We start from the raw sequence: 21,283 nt of genomic DNA on the forward strand, positions 1-21,283 counted from the left end.
TGTGTGTGTGTGTGTGCAGCAGCATGTGCTCAATTGATTGACAAATGAGGAATAAATAACACAAACAGAAATAAACAATTGAGCACATTTCACCCATAGCACCCAGTGCACCCAGATTAGCAATACATATGTGAGGAGGAAGCGGTGCATGCTGGGAATTCTCACATCTGTAAACTGGTAGCCATGACTATGGTGACATCAGAATAACTTAGGAATAAATAAGAAAACAGTCTTTAAACTGGAGTCACTGGAATTTATGCTGCCAGAGTCAGTTAATGATTGACTGATTAAACCATGAAGTTCAGAGCTGAATCTCTGTCACTGATGAGGATTTGGAAACTGTTTGACAGTCTTCATGGGTGAGTGAAAGAAGTAAACATGTCATTCACACACCACTAAGAGGAACAGCACAGCAGAATTTTAAGCACACGGACCCAAAAAGGAAGCATTCACATATGCATGTCTGTGTGTGTGTGTGTGTGTGTGTGTGTGTTATTTATGTATTGCTAAAGTGCACCAAGTTTAGCAATACATATGTGAGGAGGAAGAAGTGCATGCTAGGAAACTGTACTGTCTCTATGGTTTTATTTTTTTCTTATTTGTTCATTTTTTATTTGTCAATTTTTCTAAGCCTCTATAAGATAAGAGGAACAACATAGGAGAACTTGAAGCCCAAACACCCAACAAGAAGAGAGAGAGAGTGTGAGTGAGTGTGTGTGTGTGTGTGTGAGAGAGAGAGAGAGAGCAGGGCAGGGGGTGTTTTTGCATCTACAAGTATCACTTTGAATGTACATTTACTGTGTGTGTAAAATTGTCTTTCTCCAAGTCCTTCAGATGTGGGTCTGGCCATCCTGCAGCAGCTGTGCATGTTTTTGTGTGTGTGTGCGCGTGTGTATGTGCGTGAGAGAGAGAGTTAGTTATGTATTGTTAAATTGTTAAACAGTGCTACAAGTTTGCTAGGAGGAAGAGGTGCTTGCTGGGAAACTGTACTGTTTTTGTGATATTACAGTTTTTTGCAAGACAGAAAAACGGGGACATGTGACAATAATTGAAACCACTAACTCATGTAGCCCATCTCCTGACCTGTTATACTAAACCAAAAGCACCTTCTCTGATTTACACTCATTCTGTATTTCTAAAACACATTTTTTTTCAATACGCTAAACACAATTCTCTATATTGGACACATCATTCAACAGAAATCTGTGTGTTTCTTATAGAAAACCCTCAAATGCAAATGATACATCCATTTATCAATTAACCAAACCCAGTACTCATAGGTGAAGACAATTATGACTAATTTGTACATGGAGCACTATACTTTTTGTAAAGCCTGAGCACTATAAAGAGGCCACAGGCTCGATGTCTTGGTTGGATATCAATGGAGGTCAATATTGGAAAGAGAGGATGAGGACGAGGAAGAGCAACTATCACAGATGAGCTTTGGGCCACTTTGGTTGACCATATGGTTAAGCATGTGCTGTGTTTCAGGAAAGCTGAGCAGGGGTCCAGCCTAATCTGAGTCACTACACTGTACGGAGTGTCAGGAAGTACTATAGTCAGTGTCGCTGAGCAACATGGGGGTAAACCATATAAATAGGCTAAAACAAACAAACAAACAAACAAACACTGTCTAAAAGTGGGAGACAGCTGTCTGGATGAAACCCGCTGGGAAGTCCTGATAGCTGAGACCTCCTGATTGAAATGGATTTATTCATTACCAGTCCAGCTCTTGAACCCGCAGGTAGTGAGCTCTGCCCCTCCTCTGGTTTCCATGGTAATATAGAGTAGTACTGTCTTGTTTGACTGCTAGCTCAATAAGGGATATGATGGGCATGTCAAAATTCACGAGATCAGAATCCTCTGTAGTCTCTCCCCCAAACCCACCCACACTCGGGAAAACACACAGAGGCACCAAACACATACATCACACACCACATGTAAAGGACTGTACCACATATATACAAGTGAGCACATTTCACATACCACACCATAATAAAAAACAAGTTGTTTTTATAAATGTACAGATTTATAGAGCAAAATTATCCTTGTAAGAGTCACAATACTCTTGTACTCTTCTTGTTTCTCAATTTTGTCAGTCCTACTAATGTCCCTACAATTCCTACCTTATGCTGGTCTTAAGTAACTAATTAGCAATTAGCAAGTAATTAGTTACTCTCTACCGGACCGAACCACAGCGCAGATTTCAGTGCCACTTAACGGGTCAGGTCGATGAAGAATCAAATTTACTTTATTTTTGCTTAACCCAGGTGGCCAAGACATGTTTGGAGTCCATAATTTGCTCCTTTAGAAAAAAAGCTGCTAACATTGCTAACAAACACTGGAAGCCAACAGCAACGATAGCTAATAGGATTTGTAAATAAGTCAGATATCGAGCTACATGTCCTCAAACCTCATCCAGGTCGCTTCCCGGTGACGTGTTTCTTCACTTGTCTAGTTCACAGTGAGTTATACGACACACCGACTAGTCTGGGAGACATTTATTAACACTTGGATGCGGTTTGACTGGCTTGAGAGAAGTTTGTGGGCATGCATTTACGAAGGCTATATTTGAGCTGCTGTTGACCTCCAGTGTTTGCTAGCAACGTTCGCATTTAACAGCTTTTGTTCTAAACTAAAGAGGCAAAATTTGGACTTCAAACATTTCTTGGTCGATAGACAGAATCTGGGGTAAGTGGTGAGCTGCTGCTCTCTGCTGATCTCAGATATAAATACCTTTGTGTAAATGAATGTATGAGGATGAGAACACCTGTAACGAAAAGGTAACACTCACCATCAGCAGCGTGGAGCACAAGGAGCAGATAAACACACACCTGCATTCTTACTGAGTTACACACACACTACACACAGCTACAGCAGGACTGCTGATACACACCGTACACACTCTTCAATACAGTCTACTGAATGACTTCACAGCTACACTTATAGTGGAGAGGAAGTGTATTCAGATGAAACTCTGACAAACTAACCACAACACACACACACCAAATATAGAGATGCGGTAGGTTTTGTAAGTTGTCATGTGGTACGTCCTCTTTCTTCCTTCCTGAGTGATCTATCAGATATTCTCACATTGTCAGTGAGGACGGTCTCATTCTTAGTTAAGTGGCTCCGTCCTTTGTCATAGAGACACGATGTAGAAGCTCAGGGGGTGAGACTCAACATAACCTCCCTCACTGCTGTTTGGTCAGTTCATTTCACTACGACACCCAAAGTACTTCAGAGGCTTATTAATGAAAATAGTGTAACACTTCCTACCTGGAGTGAGGAACAGGTGCTACGGGGTAACCGCGATGCGTGGAGTTAACATGGAGTGACACACACTGGTGTGGGCAATCTGAAAGACTTTTATTCTCTCCTGGACCACATCAAGCCAGATCACACGGCTACCATCACTGTATTTATATGTAAAAGAAACAGTAAAAAGCACCGTACAGCGTTACCAAAGAAAAAGGAGTGTTGAGAGGGCGAGCAGAAAGGTGACTCCTCTCTCTCTCTCTCTCTCTCTCTCTCTCTCGCGCTCTCTCTCTGTCTGTCTGTTACTCAATCTACATAACCATAAAGCTCCCTCTTAAAGGCGCAGTACAACTGTGTCTGTTACAACACCATGTGGAATTACAGCAGCCACAGAACTGGCTACCTGAGACTTTCAAAAAGTTTGAACAGATATTTAAAGGAGCATTTAATTTCAGAGCATTATTTTTACCCACAATGCAGTGCATGAAACATAAGTCAGGGTGAATTTTAATTGCACATTTTCATCTTGAGTAGTGTGGTTCAGTTTCAAATTTGATGTGGAATTTGTTTGCAGAAGTAACATGTTTGTTGGCCAAAAAACTGGTCCTCACTCTGTAAGAATGTCACTCCATCACTAGAGATGTGAACTCTACACACACCACAAATGTACTGTTGCTTTCAGCTTCTGCGTGTGGGTTATATAAATCCACCTGATAAAAAGAACTGCCAAATCTTTATCGAATTTATCAACTTTTACAATACGTTTTCAGATCATATCTAAAGCTGCACTATGTAGAATGTATGTTGTCCACTAAACTATCTGACAGAAACCTTGGCCTCACCATTAAGAAACAATGTCATTGTGAGGACTTACTGTGCCCTGGGCCTACATGGCACTGTGTTTACCGTCCCCTCTGCCCTGGTGGCACAATGTTTACCATGCCCTGGGCCCTGGGTGGTGCTGTGTTTACTGTGCACAAACTCAGGCATCTGAATAGAAATAAAGGTTTTGAGTGAGACCTGAATGGGTCTTCATTTGTTTTGACAAAACAATCATAGCAGTCTCTAACACACCAATCAGGGGCGAGGGAGTTATAATATCAGCGGTGTTGGTGATATTTGTCATTGTTTCATACACATATTACTTAAGTCATGGAAAATATGTAATTCTAAAACAGACGTGGCAATGTGACAAATATACATTAACCTCCAAACTCTCTGACTGACCTGTGACTCATTTCTAAATCAGTTTGGAGTTCTTTCAAATCAAAGTTTATTTATATAACGCTTTTTTACAACAGATGTTGTCACAAAACAGCTTTACAAATGTCCAAGTCCAAGCTACCAGTGAGCAAGCGAAGGGCAACAGTTGCTAGACAAATCTCCCAAGAGGAAGAAGTAAGAGGAAGAAACTTTGAGAGGAACCAAGACTCAAAAGGGGGGCCCATCCTCCTTTGGCTGACAATGGTCACCACAATAATAACAATTTAAAAAAAAAAGAATTTAATAAGTGAAAAAATAAGCAATTAATGTCTAGTCCAACTTTCTAGAGGTCCTGTTCTTGTCCCGATGTGTTGTCTTGTATGTTGATTCACTATGATGATCTGATCACAGCAGTTGGTGCAACATCCAGGCCCCTCTGAGTCTGTCAGGGTTCAAAATCAGATTTATCACCTCTGGTTTGGTGTCAGATAAAGTAATAAGAATTACAGTAACACTGCTTCTAAGGCAGTAACTAGAGGAGCCATAATTGTAAAAATATGTATACAGTTCTGGTTTGACCGTTTGAGCAGTGACTGAATCAGAAATCAGACTTCAGAATGCTATAGTGATATTTGTCATTGTTTCATTCACATATTACTTAAGTCATGAGAACTATGTAATTCTAAAACAGACATGGCAATGTGACAAATGAACATTAACCTCCAAACTCTCTGACTGTGCTGTGACTCCATTTAAAGAATGTACAATGTATGGTAGCTAGGTCTGACATTGAGGATTTTAGAGGGGATCTAATGTTTTTTAATGTTTGTGCATTTCAGAGTAAGAATTTTAGTTCTTTTTTCAAATGTATTTGATCTTATATGACTTAATGTCTGTACTGGATCTGAAAATCCCCTTGTCCTGTAACAGATAACTTTATTATATATCTCTAGGATTAGGTAAAACCATGCATATTAAAAGTAATATGTTTTAATCCATTTTATTCTTAGATTTAGTGCTTAGATATTTGCCAAGGCCCAATCCCCTCTCATTTTTCCTCCTACCCCTTGTTTTCAAGTGTCATCTTGCCCCTTGGGATTGAGTTACAAAGGCTAGTGGTTGAAATCTTCCCCCTTGCTTCTGCATCCATTTATCAATGATTCACAAAGAATTCTGAGAAATTTCTCATAACACTCAATTTTGAGTGTGACTCTGAATCCCTCAGTTTGGAGGGCCATTTAGCACTAACAGTGCACCCTAGCCCTCTATCAGAGACCCAACCCTTACTCATGAACACTGCATATGGAGGGCCAGGGCTAAGTGGTAGGGTCAAGGGGTGAAATGTGATTGGGCCCAAGTGAAGGTGTATGAGGCTGTAAAGGAAATGCTACATGCTTGGGTGATTCACATACAGTCAGTAGTGTCATGTTCTCCAGGAAAAAATGCTAGAGGCACAGGAACATGGGAAATAATGATGTTTCTGGGAGCCACAATGACTGGATTTAGAACCTTTGTGCTAGCTGAGCTGTTTTTTAAAAAGAAACAAGTGATCTGAGCGAGCTGTTAGTTGTGGTTTTGGTCCTTGTGCTTTTAACCAGCAATTTTTAGTATTAAGTGTAACGGCTCATAGCAAAGGCAGAGTCTAATTATAACTGATCACCCAGGCTCTGTTTAACTGGCTTGTCAAATATCTTTCAAATACATAAATAAATAGAATAATACAAATATTTACACTTTATTACACTTTATATTTACACTCTGTTGCTGATTTTATGTATTTATGCTGTGTGATGTTTGCTGTATTTATGTATTTTATGTTTATAAAGTGTCATGGCTACACTATAAGTAGCGTATGCAGATTTTGTCCATCAGTAGACTGGTTGTGTTACATGGCTGCTTTAACGGTAAGTTGTCAACAAGGAGGCTTTTTTAGCTTTCTGGTGGTTTCTCAAGCCTCCTCTTTCTTCCTCCACAGACACCCCCACACTGAAACCACAACATGCATGTCCAGTTCACAGAGGCACCAGGGGCCCTGTGGGCTCTGTGAAACTACACAATGAAAAAACAGACCTCAGGTGTACTCAGGACTCACAAGACCCCACATTACTGTAGTGACATCCTTGTGGACTTCAGTGAAGTACTGCAGAGAGAGTTCTGGACTGATCTCTGGAGTCAGTGTGTGTCCACAGTGGTAGTGGAGTTCTGGGTGTAGAGTTGTCAGTGTGTGCTGGGAGCTCAGTGGTGTTTCCATAGTGACAATGCTGCTGAGTTTGTGTCTTCTCTTCACTGAAGGTAAGTGTCAAATTCTGTTTTAATGCTGAATTGCATTAAATTGTACATTTATTTGTTAATATAAAAATGTTATTTAAGCAAGCTGACTTTTTTTGGGTAGAATTGGAAAAATGTTTTGCTTAACAAATAATTATTAAATATTTCTGCATATCTTATGATTCCATCTTATGAAGTCTGTGTACTTTTTAATATAGTTAAAATATAATTGTCCTATATTTTCTGGTATACGTTTCTATAGGCTACACTGTAGTAAAGAGTAGAAGACAATTACATGTTATTGCTTTAGTACGTCTTTGTCTCCATGTGCTTTTGTATGTTTTCGTTTGTAGCTCCTCCCCTGCTCTGCTCTGACGTGTCTCATGTGAGTTTTGTCTCTTACCCCTCCCAGTAATTGTTCCCAGATATTCCCTGTTTGTCTCCTGCTGTATAAATACCCTAATGCTAATGTTTGCAGTCATGGTCAGTGTATGACCCTACTTTCATGTAAATACTTGTGTCATGAAATAACTCAGCTCAGTGAATACATCAGATATAACATACAGGCTCCACTTTTACAGCAGTGTTCTTAATCTATTAGTGGTGTGAGAAAAATATGGTTTGTGGACTAAATTGTGGTAGAAAAGTATTTGATATGTGTATGGCATCTTAATGTGAATATGTGCAGTTTTTAAAATCAGTAAACATTTTGCTCTCAAAACACCTTATGAACCCCCCAGAAGAAGGAGGAGACTGTTCTGGTCTGAGAGCTCAGGATGTCTGACGTCTGCTGTGGTTTCATTTCTCACAGTTCCAACCAGTGGGCAGTGGATACCAGATCAGAATCTAAAGCCCATTTTAGACCAGAAGTGACAACCGTGCTGCTTCGACACCTCTGCAGCTGAGCTGTGGTCACACACAAGCTCAGTTTCCTTCTAGTCTATTTCTTGCCTTATGCCATGACAGGCTTATCAGTGGTTTCTAGCTAGAAATAGTACAAAATACTACATTTATTCGGTAAAGTGTAGTTTATTAATCAAAACAGCACAACTCTGACTGCTGGGTCTATTTTAATGTGAAATTGGGATAAAGCATGATGTTTTAAATACAAACTAAAACTAGGACTAGGCTCCAGTGTGTTCTCAATGGCAGGTCCAGTTTGAATTTAATTTAGTACAAAACAGGTTTAGTATGAGTAGGACTGGTATGGTTACTGATAATTTGGGTAATATTGTGTACTGTGAGGAGAGATGTCAGTACTTCACTGAGAAAAGGGACTGCTCATGTACTACCCAAACCATGTCCATGTTCAAAGGCTGATTGATAGAGTTTATCAAAGTTCAAATAGCTTCTTATTGTGAGTAATGCAGGTTTTTGTTGTTTGTTTTTGACTCATTCAGTAAATCCAGAAATGCATATTACTCACAAAAAATCTTAAAGAACTTTTCTGCATAAGCAATTGTCCACAACAAATTATTGTGATGTGGAAGCTGAAAAAGCAAACAAAAAGCAGGTCCTCTCACTATCTAGAAATTCTTGAATGTGTGTATATGTGTGTGTGGGTGTGGGTATGTGTGTGTGTGTGTGTGTGTGTGTGTTTGCATGCTTATAGTCTCTGGAGACATAAAGCAGACAGCATTCTGTAGTGACAGTGCATAATAGTTCAACATATATTTGCCAATAAAACAAATTTGATGCAATGAATAAAATATTAAGTACACAGGACATCATAAGATAGTGCAAACATAAAATATATCAAGCAATGAAAAAGTAATGCAAAAATGTGTATATGCGCAAGCTTTGAGGTGATTAACTCTATAAACTGCATTTTAAAACTATAAACTTAGAAAGAGGAGTTTGAGAATAAGAGTGAGGGGATAATATATCTGTTTGTTTCTCTCCTCTACATCAGACTCCACCCCCTTTGCTTTATAATGAGCATGTGTGTCTCCTATATGGTTTCACAGATGCAGCATCATGGTCAGTGTGGGGTTGTGGGATACATCACAAAGGAAGAAACAACCAGAGTCCTCACAGGTCAAAGGATATGATGGCACTGTGTGTGGTTTTGTATGTCTCTGTAAAGCTGGTGATGTGAACTTGAAAAGAAACATAAGAGCTCTGGCCAAGTTCATTTGTTCCCAGTTCCTCTCTGCTGGGTGGACATTAGGGTCTGGAGTACTGAAGTAATGCTGTGAGAGTTCTGGATTCAGTGTGTGTCCACAGTGGTAGTGGAGATCTTGGTGTAGAGTTGTCAGTGTGTGCTGGGAAGTCAGTGGTGTTTTCATAGAGACAAGGATGCTCAGTTTGTGTTTTCTCTTTACTGTACTTCCTCTCACTAAAGGTGAGTGTGAAATTTTCTCTTAATGCTGAGTGACATGAAACTGTACATATATGTGATAATCTAAAAATGTTATTAAAGTGAGTTGAATCATTCAAGATTTATTTGGCCAAATTAGAATCATAACCTGGCTGGTCTTAGAATGAAAAAATATGATTAAATGGTCCAGAATGCAAACAGACTATATCTTTGCATGAAGTAAAGTTTATTAACCAAAAATAAATCAAAAAGTCAAAAGATGTTATTTCAGAAAATGAAAAGACAGGTTAGGGAAAATGAAGGGAAAAAGAAATACAAAATAAATTGGTAAAAAGAGCTGGGAAAAGTTAAAGAGTAGGGCTAATTTTGTTGGAGCGCCTGGCACAGGACAAGGTGCTTTTTATAGCTTTTTATATCGTCTGAAGAAGATGCGTACTCTCTTCAACTTCTTGCATTCTGAGCCTTTATATTTGAAATAAAAGTAGAATTTTTAAACTGGTGTCCATGGAGTGGATGTATGTAAACTCTGATTATTGATGTGGTGCTTTGATGCTACTCACCAGCTGGGGTGTTCTCCACTTTGACTGCCTCTGTAATAGATTCCCCTACTCCATCCAGATCCTCTCTTACATCTACAGATGTTGTTTTTTTCCCCAAAAAATCAATAAAAATGCAATTACATAACAAAGTACAGGAACATATTTAAAGTGAGCAAACATCATGTCCTACTGTGTGTTCTTAATGTAAAGCTAGATTTATGCAAGAAAGTACATCTGCACCTTCTACATGTACACTGTGGTCCAAAGAGCAAATCTCTCCCGTTGACTCTATGATCATAATGTGTTCAGCAGTTATGCTCCGGATGGTACGAACCTCCTTACAGTCCTCCTGTTTCTTGAGTGAGAAATGAGAAATAATCAGTGATGAATTGTAAAGGAAATGAATCATCCATTGACCCCACCTGGGCAGTGGAAACTCCACTAATGGACAGCATATTTTGGATTGCCATCTGTACAAGTCAGGAAAATGTGAAGGCAAAATAAATAAAACCGTGGATGCAGTAAAAAAGATGTAGACACTTACACTTTCTCCCAGATTGGCACAGTAATGTTGCTTAAACCAAGCAATGGGAGCAGGGTCTCTATGACTCTTCTGGCTTCTGGTAATAATATTAATAATGAAGTTGTCCCTTGGCATCTAGAAAGGGCAGAAGAAAGCTCTACTGCACTGAATGATAATAAAGCTGTTTAGTTTCTTTTAAAAAGTTGAAACAGTTTGCATGTGTTTTTGGATATTTAAAAAAAACCTTTAATTTTTAAGAATTAAAGATTTAGTCCTAAGAAGTAATTAAATTTGAAATGAAAATTAGGCTTTGATTACAACACAGTTTTCTACAAAACAAGGCTTATTTTACATGCATTTGTGCACAGGATTACCTTTGTACCCCAGTTTCATATCTCTATATGGAAATGAGAAATCAAAGCCTGTAGACTTTATATATTTATATACAGTTATTATGTAACCGAACAAATGGCCACCCGTAGCTCAATTTCTTCTACAAATGTTAATAAATGTGAAACAAAGGTTGTCTGTTGTGCGACAGTGCATAATGGCCACACTCGTGGTCTTACAGAGGTTTTTCTAAAACAAGCCCATAAGTCACTTTCCCTTGTCTCAGTCAACGTATTTCATCTAATGGAGTTCGGTTACCCGAATATTTTCAGCTACGTCCCCTTTTATTTATCAAGGTTTCCTTTTGTTAGTTCATTCTCTACTCACTTATTTCGCATTTTAAAATATTTGTGCGGTCCGTTCAATTAAACAGCTGTGAGGGCCCGAGTGCCGCAGGTCCCACAAACTCCCTTGACGTAGACAGACGTTTATTAGACGAACACGAATAACGAACACAGTGGCGCTCACACGAAACAGGCAAGATGAACATGAGCAACGTTGAACACACAAACATAAAGTGCACCACGTACGTGAACATTAGCGAGAACACAGACCGACAGGGATACACACACCAACCGGGGTTTAAACACACACAGACATTAGGAGAATAACCCGGTGCAGGTGTGTGTGACTACATAGTCGTGGTTTCACACAAGACCATGAACTCCCACTGCAGGCGGCGGGCCGTACCACGTGACTAGTGGGGCGGGGAGCTCACTATCAGCCCACTAATTAGTTCTCCGTTCAGTCAAAAGTTCTCTATCATTAAAATGTGTGTTCTCTTTTTAAATTCGCATATTGGCTACATGTTTATAATACGATTCCCTTTTCAAATATTTAGTATCTGCCTTTGTAGATAAAACTAAATTCTACTTACGTTTTGTTTTCGTTCCTCAGTACCTCTTATGCGTGAAGAATTGTTTGTAGTCTCCGTTGATGTTTTGTCTAAAATGATCGTCATCGGCAAATCCACTCAGTAAACTGATCTGGGGTCAGAAATAGAATGACACAAATTCTGACATAATCGAGCGCTAAATTCTGTTCAGTGGTTGTTTAGAACAATGAAAAAAGTGCAGCTGAAATGACATTATAGTCTCATATCAGAAATCACATTTTAAAATCATTTCCCCCTCTTTATGCCATCATTTTGTTATCAGGCTCAGATTAAAAAATCTAAATAAATAAAGTAAATATAACCTATACATGTAAACTATATATTAATTAATTAGTAATCATTCCACATAGGTACAATTCACTCACTCTGTATTCGTTATAATCCAAAGTCATTTGAACACTCATTAAGGATCAAAATGCAACCTAAACAACAACTATAATAATAAATTCTTAAGAAATTATACAATTTTAACTGAAAATTAGGCTTATTAATCACAATACAATGTTCAACAAAACGGCTTATCTTTACTCTGGTGTTTCAGTACTAAGGCTACGCAGTTATGCAAACACTTTCTTGCATAATATATGCTTATATTATGAAATTGAGAAACTAGACAAACAGAATTAAATGCTCCATTCATTACTGATTCAAATGGTTTATTATTTTTTAAAAATATATTTTTAAAAAGTGCAGGATTGTAGCCCCAAAATAACCTGCACATGGTTTTACAGGGGCTATTCCAATATGTGTTTTATAACACAACGTTTTGATCACATCTTCACAAAGGTTAATTACTGCTGAAAAGAAATAAGGTAAGCATACATTTTTTAATTTTCTTATAGCCTATAAAGAACACCCAACCAAACAACCTAGCTACAAAGAGACAAGGATAAAAACGTCATTACATGTATTATATAGGCATACAGATTTGAAATTAATGTGGCAAATGCAGTGGACAGGATCTAGTCTAGAATTCATCATCTGTTGAAGCATCTGTGGTGACATCCTCATATGGGTCTTCAATGTCTTCATGAGTCGCACCATAACCTGCCTCCTTTAGGTGGTGTGTTTCTTTCACAGCTACCAGGTCTGTCTTCAGCTCTTCAAGCTTTGGTAATACAACACTGTGCAGGCCACAGTAAGCTTGAGTAGAAATTCCTGAAGGGTAGTTTAAAAAAAAAAATAAATCAAACTGGGTAATAAAAGCACCATGAAAAAATACCACAACACAATCTACAATCTAACAACCAAACATCACACCCCCTCAAAAATAAACACAATCACATTCTGAATGCAAGATTATATATAATCAGGTCATAAACACAACATGAATAATTAACTGATCATATTAATAGGGCTTTGAAAAGTAGGATCCAGTGTAGAGTCACGTATGAATGCTGGGAAACAAAGTATCTATCAGTATGGCCCTTTGTAGGAAAGATGATCTGTAAAACAGTTCAAGAACATATATGTAAGGCAGGCTTGAACCCAGCTCAGCTAAGTGATAACACCAATAGCCTATTGGGTGAGCAGCCACGCTCTAACAAAGATGGCCCCTGTCCAAAACAGTTAGATCTTGGATCAGGTAAAACAAAAGGAAAAAAACTAAACACCATGCCAAGCATGGAAAAAGGGAGAACAAAGGACGTAACGGGAAGATATGGCAAGCCCGATGCACTGAGGAAAACCAAACTAAAATTTCCCAAACAAGACCAGAAAACAGTGAACAACTTGAATGGGTAAGGGAAGCCTTGGGAGAGAGACAGACTCGAGAGGGAAAACTGGAGAGGGGAGGTGTAAAAACACAAACACCCTCACAGATAAGAAGTGAGGTGTAGCAGGAAGGCTCACGGATCTCAATACCTGAAGTTACCAGCTAAGAGCTTGGCTCAAACAACCAGCTCTGAATGACTGGGTCATCGGGCTTTTATTAGGTCTAACCCAACTGTTGGGTGTTAAATCTGATTAGTGGTGTGGTTGACTTGAGGCCTCCCTCTGGTGGCCGGAGGGGCCTTGGCCTGGTGCCAACCCTTACAGTATCCTATATGAAGTGAACTGCATTAACAAACAAAGCTCAAATTGTTGCCTAAATGGAGCAACCAAATTACTCAGTTATAACTATCATTGTTATAAGGATAGTGAATGTCATTAGAACAATGCTAAAAATCATATCATATTAATGTAAATATTTATTAATCTAACAAGCAAATGTGGTGGAGTCTGACAGTAAGGTGTGTTTCTACAGGTTGCGTATTGGAACACAACAGGGAGACAAAACACATCACTGCACACACAGGAGACTCAGTACTGCTACCCTGCAGCTGCATAGATTTGCTTGCCAAACCTGAGAGTTTCACCTGGAAGAAATACCACCCAAAAAGAAAAACATGGGATGTGATCTCCAGTGAGAGTGAACAGTACAGAAACAGAGTTCAGCTAGGTACTGCTCACGCTCCAGGAAATCTCTCTCTACTCATATCACACCTGACAGATGAAGATGAGGGAGATTACGATTGTATGCATAAGGAATATGAACAACTATACATCAAACTCACTTTTAAAGGTAAGTAACTTAGGTCCATATTCTTAGTGCATTGATAATCTCATAAATAAACTGAACTTTAGCAAACTAGTGTTACATTATACCTGTAGCACCTGTTACACCTAAAGAGCACTATTAGACCATCAAAGGCTGATATACTGGACATAGTATGAATGCTACAGGTCACTTGGGTAGTGTTTTCTCACTGATGTGGCTTGGTGTGATGGGACAGGTAAGGCCAGATGCTCGCGGATGTAGAGAGAAATTTATTTTGTTCCAACTTTGTGATGGGTGAACAGGCCAGGGTCAAAACAAGGAAAGGCAAGGCAGGGGTAATCCAAATCATACAGGTAAACAGTCCGAGTCCAACAACCAAAGAGCAATAACAAACCAAGCAAACTATACAAACGGGGTAGGAAAAAATCAGTAGTCTGGAGAGCAAAAAACACAGTCGAAACACGGGAAAGCAATCAAGGAAATAACGCTCAGTATGCACAGTCGAAACTAGTGGCAATACCTCAGAATGCTGGTGAGGTCTAAAGAGGTGGGAAGTAGAAAACAGGTGCTGTCAATATTCTGGTGATGAGGATCTGAATTAATGTGTATGATTGGATGAGTCCTTGACCTTGCGACGAATGGCATGTTGGGTGTTGTAGTGTGCTTGGAGTTCGGTCGACGTTACACTTGGTAGGTGTTTGTTTGGAAAAGGACAGCTAAAACAAGTCCAGGGTAAATATACATTTCATCCATTTTTATAGGGGTGTATTTGTGGTTAAAGTGGTCTTGTACTTTAAAAATACTTGACTGGGATTTATATTATGACTTAATCTTCTGGAAACAATCCATAATGTCACTGACCCTCATTTTGTCTTTCATGTTATTTCTAAAGTGTATAGTTGGACTATGACAGTATCAATAAACTGCCAGTGTAAAATTGTTTCCCAGCCACACTACATCTTATACACCCAAAGTGACAGAAATGTCATGTTTTTGATTCATTGCTTAGTACTAGATGTGTTCCGTTGTCCAAATAACTTTTTTATCTATTTTACCTCATAATGACATTTTTCTTAAAGAGTTATGCGTCCTAACTATGACCATCCACAAACAGTAAGTAGGAACTGTGTGAACTGAAACCTCAAACTACTGTGGTTGGGGAAACACTGTTTTGCACTGGCATTTTGATATCATAGTCAGCACATGTCAACATTTATGAAAAATACAAATTTGATGTAAAATGTATTACTTCACAAAATGACAGATATCCACTGTTTTTGACTTAGCATCTTGTACTAGATGTGCTCCCAGTTGTCCAAATACATATGTTTTACCTCAAAATTGTTATTTTTTATTAACTTTCAAGTCCAAAATCATGTGTCCTAAGGAAGTACCAGCATCAAACTATTTCTCAGTCACACTAGTTTGACTAAACGCTTTATAACAAAATGACAGAAGTGATCTGTTTTTGACTCATCTCACCCAATATTAGATGTATTTCCAATTGTCCAAAGACATGTTTTACCTGAAAATTGCATTTTTCTTCATGTGTCCTGACTATGACAGTCAATAAAGTGATAGTGCAAAACTGTATTTCCCAACCACAGAAGTCTAATTACAGGCTATACAACCACATTGACAGCTTTTTGGTCAACATACAAAACAAATTTAAAATATATATTTTAAATACTTCTAATACTTCATTGGGAATTTTATTTTGACATAATTTGATTTGTTTTGTGGCCGTATCACAATGCTCAAGAGGGATCATTCCATTGCATTAGTGCTAACTCTATAATATAACACCATTACTTGGAAAGTCAACACTTCATTATAAAAATTAGTTTTTAAATAAACTTTTAAACATGCGCTGATGAGCTTGTTCACCTGCCCCCCCCTCAGGTACAATCACATGTCTACTAGTGTCACGAATGTAAACCATCCTGAATGTTCCTATACACATTTATAATGGGTCAGTACTGTAGCCAAACTTGCAAACACAAGTAGTACTAAAGCAGTACACCATCTTATGCTAACAAACACATGTTCCTCTCCAGGGATCTCAACAACAGAATTTACATCAAGATTTGATGGCAAAACAAGTGCAAAGGCTCCAGCTGACGCTTCCACTACTGACAGTGCAAAGACTCTGACTGACGGTAACATGCATTTACTGCAAATCAACATGGTCTCCTAATATCTTAAAAAGCAATTAAAATGCATGCTGTGTAAAAACACAAACACTAATACGCACACAAATACACATAACATTTGCATAACGTTTGCCTTCAGATGTCCAAAACCCTGCTGGTGATCTATTATATATTCTCATGACTACTGCTGTGGGAGCTGTCCTCCTCCTGCTGCTGGGTCTCGTGGGGGTCTTGTGCTGGAGATACAAAGGTACACACACACACACACACACACACACACACACACACACACACACACACACACACACACACACACACACACACACACACACACACACACACACACACACACACATGCATGCATACAAGTTGTGGGTCACACTGTCTGGTTTTCTAATGTAGTCCAGAGACATGGACAAACGAGGCTAAGAAAGGGGCAAACAGAAGAGAAGAGAGAGCAGGAGACACAGGTGAATGCTCACATACCATCCACTGTAACATAAGAAAAACAACCTCCGCATCATTACTGGCACACGTCCTTCAAGGTCAAATCTTCCATGGTGTGTGTGTGTGTGTTTTTACAGGATTGTTCTGCTGTGCTTTGTTCACCTGTTCAAGTGAGTGCTATTTTGTATCTGAATAGTGGGGGGGGGGGGTTCAGATGATACAACACAATTAGTACAATACCGTTCAAATAACGGATCACATACATCACGTACAGCACTTTTTAATTTTTTTTTTTTTTTTTTTTTATAAGGAAAACCATCTTTGGGAAACAGGTTGTGAAGTTCAGGTTTTGTTGAAGCAGTAACAAATACCTGAGCAGAGGGTTTTATACAGATAGTGTGTGGGGTCCATGGTGAGTTTTTGATACAAAGCAGCTCTTGATGAATGTTTTTGATGATGGCTGTTGTGATCTCCAGTTTGAAATCAGTGGAGATGGTGGTGTGTAGGAAGCTCAGACTCCACATCACTTACTGTACTGAGTTACAAAGGGAGATGGACAGATGTCTTATTTCAGAAATGTATCATTCATCTCTACTGCTTTTTGCATGTTGACCTCCAAGTTGTTTTCAGTGCACCACAAAGCCAGACGAGCCACTTGACTCCACTAGCAGTCAGTGTTGCTAACGAGTCCTGTTAGGGTCATTTGCTTGATGATAGCTGGAGATGCACTTGTTGGTGTAGCAGGAGAAGAGGAGGACTGAGAGTGTCCAGCCTTGAGGAACCCTAGTGCTGATGGATAGGGGCTCTGACAGATAAGGTTCCAGGCACACAAGCTACCTTCTATCTCACAGGTAGTTGAAAATGCCCTGACAGACGTAGGGTTCCACTCTCAGTTGTGTTGAAAGCTGAGCTGAAGTCTACAAACATGACTCTGTCATAGGATCCTAGAAGGTCCAGATGAGTACAGACATAGTGTTGATTGTGACTGGGCATAGTGTAGATTGCTCTGTAAAACTATATCAGTCCAAGGAGGTGGGAGTGATGGACTTGACGTAAAACAGAACCAGCTTCTCAAAGCATTTCTTGACTACTGATGTTAAAGCTTCTGACCTGTAGGTATTAAGGCGGGTTATATTGTCCTTCTTTAGACAAGGATTATTTACCATTAAATTCTACATGTGTTTCACTTCACCTCTGTCCTTATGGAGCACAGCTCTTATCACTGCATTCATATGAAAACGGGTCTTCTGGACATGTACCAGTGATTTCACACCACATATAGCATATTGTTGTTGCCCTTTGCATGATGGTCATAGGTGCATAAAGGTTATTGGTGCATTTGAATTGTGCATTTGTGTGCATGTATAGACTCCTATATACAGCATTTTTGTGAAAGTGTGCTTTAGTGTTCACACAAGTTTGCTAATTTTCCATTTCTGTGTTTCTACAGGAAGATTCGAGTGTCCTATACGCAACTGTAAATCGAAAAGCGAAATGCAAAACAGCACAAGAACAGGTGTGCATCATACTGAATGTGTGTTTTGTAAACATGTGTGTTATGTAACAATTGTTAATGTGTTATTCCTACAGGATGATATCACTTACTCCACTGTAATACACAGTCAGAAAACCAAACCAGCATCCACTCCAATGGATAATGCAGATTAAACAGAATATGCCAGCATCAAATTAAATTCAAATTAAGCACACACTCTCTCTCACACACACACACACACACACACACACACACACACAAACACACACAAACAAATGCAATCAAGCAAATGGACAAAAAATAAACATACAAAAACATATATGGTAGCCAGTAAATAGCAAGTATTTTATTTGTTTCTTCACTGTAAATGCCTCATTAGGGGTTAATCTGCTGAAAGATGATTTGAATACTTCTGTGAATTATTAGCTTTTTTGCATGTAATTTATTAGTAGTAGTGCTTTTGGCTTTAATGAAATAAAAAATGATGTGTAAATGTTCACGGTACGGCCCCTCCTCCCAGACGTCTTTTTCTGTGTGTGTCGCCCTGTGTTTCACACCTGCTCCTCATTTTGTGTCATCACTGTGCGTGAGTAATTTGTGTCATTTCTGTGCGTGAGTATAACTCTCATGTTTAGTAGTGTATGTTGTTATTGATTGACCATGTATTAGCCTATGTGCTACATTGTCTGTTGTCTGGTGTTAATAAACGTAACTTTTGTTGGCTCATTCGTGCGTCCTGCCTAGCCTCCGTCGTTACATAAATGTGCATATCATTTTATGTCAAGTGCTTTATTGTTGACTGTAGCCATTACTTCACTGTGAGAATTTATTTCTGTTTTAAAAATAAAGAGCAAAAGCCAGATGAGTGTGGTTTCTATTTTTACCTGCTCAAAATGACACATTACACCTTTATAGAGGTGAGGCACTAAAATGAGTTTAGACTGTGTACTGAGTTACCAGTCTATATGTACACCTGCTCCATAGGTATGACTGTAGAATTAGTTTAGGCTATAAGACATGACACTGTTTCATGGGTTTCTAAATCTCTGAAAGTGTAGGTGGGATGTTTTTCATCAAATTACCTAAATTATTGCAAATTCCATTAGCATTAAAATGTCTTGCCACTGGAAATGACAAATTCTTAATTCTGATGGTCCAAAGGTGTTCAACAAAACAATCAGCAAACATTCTCTTGGTTCCTCCAATATACAGATGAATACATCTCTTGCAAAAGATAAAATAGACCACTCCTGGAGTAATGCATGAGGAGGAATAGGTGATAAAAACGGATCCTTTTATTTTAGTTATTATATTGTCTTTGTTAATAAGGTTTTATGAAGCACATCTAGAGCAGGCTACAGTACCAGTTATTATTATTATTATTATTATTATTATTATTATTATTATTATTATTATTATTATTATTATTCAACGGGTCATTTACCTGTCTTTAAGGGCATGCCTGTTTGTTAGTTTATTATTGATTATACACACACACACACACACACACATATATATATATATATATATATATATATATATATATATATATATATATACAGAGAAATTTCAGACAGCGACCCTTCATAAGCTGTGTAAGCAAAGTGCTTAAGAAGTTGTATATTTTTCTATAGATATCCACTCGACATCTTTAACTACAGTACCTTGCAGCTGCTTCCCAAGAATCTTCAAGTGCACAAGTGCTTCAAGTTTCCAGAATGAATGTATTTAGAAGTATCTAGATAACACTTCCCCTTTGGTCAAACACACATCACTTATGAAAAGCAAGACAATGTAATTTGGTACAGCACCTTTCATCCACAATAGCAATTCAAAGTGCTTTGCACAAATATATAGTAGCAACAAAGAAAAAAAACATTAAAATAATATGAAAGATGCTAATAAAAAGGACACCATGTACACAAGGTACAGGATGGCAACACTGTCAGTGAAACGATAGATAGATAGATAGATAGATAGATAGATAGATAGATAGATAGATAGATAGATAGATAGATAGATAGATAGATAGATAGATAGATAGATAGATAGATAGATAGACTTTGACAATAGAATTTGGCAAGAGCTGATTACATGTGACTGTGATGCATCACTTTAAGTAGTGTGTTAAGCCGTCCAAAATGAGCTAAACTTTAAAAATACATGATGCAATCTGGTTTATGAGAATACATTAGAATTATTTGGTTCAGTTAACCAACTGCCATCAAATCTATTGGTAATCTTGCTGGTATTTAATTATGTTTATCAGGGATATTTTGTACATAGGCTTGTCCTAATTCTACAAATTGGAGTCAGTTTCCCAACAGAGTCATGCAATAACATAAAACAGCAGAGTGCCACTTTAAATACTCCTAACAATATAATGCTGTACATTGAAACTGAACCTAAATTAGTCAATGATGTGTTTATGTACTACTGTGGTTAAAGCAAAACTCTCTCATTAGTTGCATAAATTAATGTGTTTCTGCAGGCTACACACTGGACAGCACAAGGGAGATCAAATATATCATTGCTTACACAGGAGATTCAGTACTGCTGCCCTGTTCCTGCACTGACCTACACACAAAATCTGAGTTTCACCTTGAAGAAACACAACACTAAGAGAAACACATGGGACATGATCTCCAGTGAAAGTGAACAGTACAGAAACAGAGTTCAGCTGGGTACTGCTCACTCTCCAGGAAATCTCTCTCTCCTCATATCACACCTGACTGAAGGGGAGGGGGAGTGTAAAGGTGTTATCTTAAAAGGAGAGAATATAAAGACACCGTACTCACCATTAAATCTCTATCAAGCACAGTGATACTGTCATCATTAGACTGAACCCACAACTTTTGACTGTTCCAGACCTTCTTTGTTAAACTGTGTTTAGAGCAGTACTATAAGCAGATGTTACTCAAATGCACCATTTGTTGTATTGAATGCCATTAGGGTTGCAAGCAGTCAGCACTGAGGTAGTAGATGACAATTTTAATTTTAGATTAAAACTGCAGCTATGAACTTACTTGAGCCGTTAACACACGTAATACATAAAACTCTCTCTGAACAAGCTTCTCTCACTTCTCCATTCTGAGAGTGTAGGGATCACTGCAGAAAATCACTCCAGATGAAGCATCTGGGTCAAAGCATTTAGGTGGTGTCATTTTGCTTTTTAATTGAAATCGAAAACATACCCCAAACTAGCACGGCCTCCTGTTGGGTCTACATGAGCTTATGGAGGGTGTCTGTGGTG

This window comes from Electrophorus electricus, chromosome 2 (assembly GCF_041902795.1).
Source record: "Electrophorus electricus isolate QZ-2024a chromosome 2, ASM4190279v1, whole genome shotgun sequence".
In the NCBI taxonomy this organism is placed as follows: domain Eukaryota; kingdom Metazoa; phylum Chordata; class Actinopteri; order Gymnotiformes; family Gymnotidae; genus Electrophorus; species Electrophorus electricus.